At 43.0% G+C, this 5,960-nt stretch overlaps 1 protein-coding gene across 1 annotated transcript in view; it reads left to right on the top strand.

The window, feature by feature from the left end:
- Positions 1-5,960, top strand: part of LOC103775602 (transcription factor IIIB 90 kDa subunit-like) — an 83,028-nt gene that overhangs the window by 32,297 nt on the left and 44,771 nt on the right. The gene's annotated exons all lie outside the window — the stretch shown is intronic.

The following is a 5,960-nucleotide window of genomic DNA, read 5'->3' as shown; positions in this document are numbered from 1 at the left end:
CAGGAACAAACGTTTCTGGGAAGAAGGGGCCTCACTCTGCGTGGTGCGGTGTGTTTGCTTTCTCTGAAGGAGCTAGCAGGCTGGAAACTTGGCTTCGGCTGGAGCCCCTTAACCTTGCCTTGGCAGAAGGAAATAATAAAGTGACAGACTTCATTTATCTTTATGCTGTATGCATGGCCTCGTGTGCTCTGTGCACTGTCAGACCTAAATCCTGGTGTCAGATTGGCACTGTGAAGGAGCAGACTGTAATTTCCAAGGTGGCTTCAGGTACAATAAAATTTAAAAAACAAAACAAAACATTTTCACTTAAATAGCAGCATACACGTCATGCAATTTGTGACCTTATTTCATCAGTAAGTGCAATTAATTTTGCTCTGTCCTCATGTTTTGTTTTTGTGGCATCCTGCTGCGATGACGGCACACGGTGACAGTGCCGGAGGTGCCCCCGGGAGGAGCCCGAGCCCTGGGCAGCGCGTGCCCTGGGATGGGGGCACGGCGGGGGCAGCTGGGATTACACAAAGAGGTGTCTTATCTGGGGCAGTGAGATTGGCAAAAGCTTAAAACTGCCAAGACAACGTGCCAGCCTGGTCTGGGGGGTCCCAGACCTGTGGTAATAGCACTCCAGTGTCCCCGGCTCGTGTGGTCCGCAGCCGCTGTGCCCACCTGGAGGAGCAGCAGGTTCCTTTGCACACCCATCCATCCTCCTCAGCTGTGCATCCTGGCACGCTGCTCCTGCTCCTGCTGCTGCTGCAGTGTTTTCACATCCATTTCTCCTCCCTACCTGGTTGCTACAGCACTTGGGCTGCCCCACGCCGCTGCCGCCTCCCTCCTGGTTACCCACGCTTAGTGACTGTTCTCTTCACGCCCCTTGCTAAATCAGTTATCGGCCCCTCCAGATGGCTTCTTGTCCCCTCTGATCAGATAATCAGTTATGTTCTGGTGCAGTTGTGCAGTGACAGTTTTTGACAATAAGCTACAGCCTTCCCTTTGCGCTCCTTGCAGTTCCCAAAGTGGTACAAGCAGCGCTCATCAGATTTAGCCGCAAAAGCCTTTCTGCCCTGTTGGGTTCCTCCAACGATCTGCGGGAGATTTCTGTGGCTCCTGTTGATTTTAATCCCTCCCTGGAGAGCAACAATCAATCCCGCTGTTTCGGATGCCCCAGGCTCAGGTAGCTTGGTTTGCTGGTTTAGGATTTTTCTTAGTAGAAAAAGCTTCTCGAAACCATGTTCAGATTTTGTCGTGCGCTAGCCCCAGAGTATTTCTGAAATGCTTGGGGTGCTTAGCATCTGGTGGTGTGCTGAACAGGTGGAAGAGTTCTTTGTTTAAACTCTTTCAGCTCTGACCGTTACAAAAAACGGTGTGGCGGAGGGTGTATTTTCTGCATGGGACCAGAGCACCAAGTGCCTTCTATTAGATCTGCTCCAGAGGATTTCCTGGGAAGTGTTCAGCCTCCACTGCTGTCTGTAAGGAAATCCTCTTATCTGGCAGCGCAATAAATAGTGCTGCCTCTTGTAACAGAAACAGAAAAACACATTCTTCACATGGCTGTTTTTAAAAATATGGGGTTTAAAATATATCGGCTGGAATGATTCTTCTGTAATAAATCCCCATAACAGCATGCTGTGTATACGTTGAACTTGCTGCACAGAGGCAGGGAGAGGGGGAGACAGTGTGCTGAAAGAGGGTTTAATGTGCATTTAGTAATGGCAAGAACAGTAAATAATCCTACAGGTTTACAAACCTAATCCCCAGTGTCTGATTGTAGCGCTCGCATCTACTGGAGTCAGTTGGGAAGGTGTTAAAAAGCTGTAAAGAAAGGGCTTTTGGGGGTGTTATTTTTAAGTATTGGGGGAGCTGGCTGGGTGATTGATGGCTTTAAGTGGCATTAATGTACCTGATTTGGGACCTTGGTGGAAAGCTCTAGAAACGCCCATCCTCCTCCACTTGCCACAGAGGCGTTAGGTAAGGATGGAGGAGGCTGCTCCTCCCGGCCTGGCTCTAAGCTCTTTCTGATGATACTTTCATTAAGAACTGGATTTGGGGGGAGGGGTTGTTGTTTTTAGTGCCTGACTTATTTTTTTCCCTGTGCCTTGCAGTAAAGTGGTTGTTTTTCTTAACTGAAGAAATCCGTGATGTCTAAGAGCTGTGCCACGTGATGCTACTGCTTTTAAATAAGCTTTTAAGAGGTTGGACCAGATGTTGGCTGCATCTGTGTTTTTATTTCATCGAACATTTCATTTCGACCCTTTTATTACAGGAGAAAATGATCATTTAGAAATTGTTTTGAAAAGTTTAGCAGCTGGGGTGATCTTTCTAGGATATAAAAAAGCAAAGGGTTTACTTTCCGTGCCCCAGCGTGAGCCATACGGCATCGAGCAGGCAAATATTTATGGCTGGTGGGGTCTACTCATGTTGGAAATGATTCCTGTGGAAAATTTCAGACCAAAACAGATGTATTCTCTTTTGAACTGGCTTTCTGTAACAAAACACGTATTTTTTTTTCTCAGTAAAAGTGGTAAACTAGGTATGTGAAGGCACCTTCTCTTCTGAAAAACCCCTCCATTTAATGAATGCTTCTCGTGTGGGCAGGAAGAGGGATGACTTGCAGGCAGAGGGATATCCTGCAATTACTCTCTCTACTGCTGTTATGGGATCTAAGAAATGCTTATTACGTATAACTTGCTTCTGGATTCTTCTCTGCAATTTACCAGTTGGAGAATGAGTTTTCCATCCCTGTTGCTAATTGATCCAATGAGAAAAACTGGCACCTAATTCAGTAACAAGTTATATTTAAAATGACATTTGAAATTGTTCCTGGTGCCTGAAATTACATCATTTTCAGTCTGGCATATTAGGGCTATATGAGGGAACAGACACCTACTGTACTGTGATATATTAAATTTTAAACCTCTGATCCAAAAATATAGCAGGTTATTGGAGGGGCAGAGTGTATAATGATGAATAAAAGCAGTGGCAGCTTGATTTCAGTGGGATATTTTTATTGTTCTTAAGATGCTCTGGCAGTTTTTACAACAGATAATGCTGGGAAACAGTTTTATGTGAAGTTGAGCTGTGACTTGAGTAGTTCTGTCACCACTTCCAAATTTTTATTTTCTGTGCTGTGATTTTCAGAACTTACTAGTGTTTTTTGAAGTTGGCTCCCTTTTTCTTTGTCCCTAATTCCAAGCCAGTGTAGACAGTTAACAGTTTATCTGATGCAATGAATGTGGAGGGAAAAAAAATGAATCCTTTAGCTGCTCAAATTAACCAAATTGAAAGTTGTTTTTTTTTCCCTGAATCCTTGAGGAAACAAGAGATGGAAAACACAAAGAAAGAGGAGGCCATCCATCCATCTGTCTGACAACTGAGTGGTTAAAGCACTTATGTAGAATATGGAGACCCAGTTTGAGTCCCATTTTTGCACAGACTCCTTCTGACTTAGGAGATGGGCTGTTCTGGTCTGGGCACACTCTTGCACGCTGCTGTTGAGGTATTTTATTTTGTGTAACAAAACAATTCTTGAACCCAAGTGGACAATCTCCTGGGAAGGTATCTCAGACACTAGACTACAGCATTTACTGATTTCCTAAACAAATCAGCATTTTCCTCCCTGGAAATTTTTATCTTTGACAGGATAAGGGGTAGTGGCTTTAAGCTAGAATAGGGTAGATTTAGGTTAGACATTAGGAAAAAGTTCTTTAATATGAGGGTAACAGATCCCTGGAATAGGTTGCCCAGAGAGGTAGTGGAGGCCCCATCCCTGGAGACATTCAAGGTCAGGCTTGATGAGACTCTGAGCACCTTGATCTAGTTGGAGATGTCCCTGCTTATAGCAGGGGGGTTGGACTAGATGACTTTTGGAGGTCCCTTCCAACCCAAACATTCTCTGATTCTGTAATCTTGGTTCCAGCAGGAGGGACATATATTGCTGTTTTGTAGAATACCTCGGCCTCCTGTGGCTGATGTGGCATACAGAGATTCCTCTCTGCACTTTGCATGATTATGAATTGCTTAAAAAATTCCAGTAAATTATACTGAAGAGGCAGCAAACCACTGGAATGTATTTTGTCACCTTGCTTTTCCTCTCCAGCCTCGAGCCAGGGTGTGCCTTGCCCAGAGAAGTTGTGTTGCACAAAGAAGTCATGGATGCCCCTCTCTGGAAGTGTTCAGGGCAAGGTTGGATGGGGCTTTGGGCAATTTGGTCTAGTGGAAGGTGTCCCTTTCCATGGCAGAGGGGAGGATCTAGATGATCTTTAAGGTCCATTCCAGCCAAAACAATTCTATGTTTCTATGTCCTTGGGTCACACCCCTGCCTGCCTGGTAGCAGGGTGATTGCATGAGGAGCTGGTGGCCTTGGTGCAGGATGTTTTGCTCTTACTGCACTATGTAGAGATCAGACTGGAAGAAAAGCATATGTACTGAACAACTATACAGTTCTTGTAAGATCTTTTACAGTTTTAAAGGGTTTTTTTTGGGGGGAAAAGGTTGTGAAGTATATCTGGTGCCTGGAACTAAAGTACAGTTAATTTCTGAATGTAATGGTAATGAGAAATGTTCCTTAAGGCCTTTTTATTCACATTAGCAATCAGATTATCTGAATTGGTAAAGTTGATACTACACTTATGAGACAATCTCAGAAAGAAAAATCAAAGTACAGTATTACACTGTTCCTTGTAACAGGACATTTTCTTTGGGGTGAGACCCATTTTGTGTATTACTTGGTTTGGAAAGCTTAAAGCTTTGTATTGGTTGTTTAAGGTGGATTTTGAAGGGACTTTTGTAAACGCTTGGTGTCTGGTACCAGTAAAAGTCTGTTGAGTTGAGCATCCAGACCCTTTGCAACCACCTCAAGAAGCAAAGTTTTTTTTCATAACCAGCTGTTTTGGCTGGATTCCCAACCCTCTGATTTCACATGCTTTAGGCAACTTGTTGAAACGCCCAAGTTTTGCCAAGCACATCATTGTTTGTACCTTCTGGGAATGCTCACAATTCCCACCTTAGCTTGTCTTCGCCATTTGGTGCTCCTCAAGCCTTGAGGTTCAGCATTGCCATAACCTGCTGTGGAATCAAAGAGCTGCAGCCTTCCTTCCCCCTCGTCTGGTCCAACACCATGATGCTCAGGAGCTTAGCTTTGTGAGAAAGCACCAGACTGGGGAATCAAGCCATTCAGAGGACTTGGTTTATGGGGAAGCATATAGCCAGGACAAAGGAGCAGGAACTGTGAAGATGTCAAGCTGTTCTGCACCATTTCAGTTTTAATTTGTTATTGCAGAATGTTAAAAATTAATGGTTTTATTTTTTCTGCAAGTCGACTGCTTAGGTCATCTCGAGTCTTGATTAGATGTAATGGAGGTGACCAAGAAGATTGCTTCATTCCCCACCATAAATCTTTGCTGAATAATTTGTTTTCTTCTCTATCTGGACTACATGAATAGTATCTTACTACTACTGTACATTAATGTGATGTGGAAAATCAGGTTTTGCTGCTGTACACTGAGCCAGTCCCAAATTAGACCTCAGTTCTTTGCTGTTAAGCTTTTTAATGGATAGAATATTTAAAAATGTGTTTTCAGAAGAAGCCTGAATAAATAGAAAACTAGAAAACTTACAGTGAAATTGCAATTACAGAAAGTCATTATTCTTTAACATTTATCTAGACCCTTCCATAGCTTATAAAAGTTATTTTAAAATTTGGGAATATTCTAATAATTCCATTTGACATGGAAAAACTAATACATATCTTTTTATGGATCTGGTATAAGGTAAGTAGTTTAAATGATAGATCAGAATCAAGAGGAAAGCCATAGTATGACTGTCAGCATGATTCACTGGTCCATGCTACTTCCCTGAAAACAGAAAATATTTTCTAAGTCATAATTTATGGATAAATCATTGACCTATGGGCTCTGACATAGAAACTCATGTTATGATGGAAGAAAAATGGTCATCCTTTAAAAATG

The sequence above is a fragment of the Merops nubicus genome, unplaced genomic scaffold, assembly GCF_000691845.1.
Source record: "Merops nubicus isolate BGI_N331 unplaced genomic scaffold, ASM69184v1 scaffold18116, whole genome shotgun sequence".
In the NCBI taxonomy this organism is placed as follows: Eukaryota; Metazoa; Chordata; class Aves; order Coraciiformes; family Meropidae; genus Merops; species Merops nubicus.
This window is presented reverse-complemented; position numbering and strand designations above follow the sequence as displayed.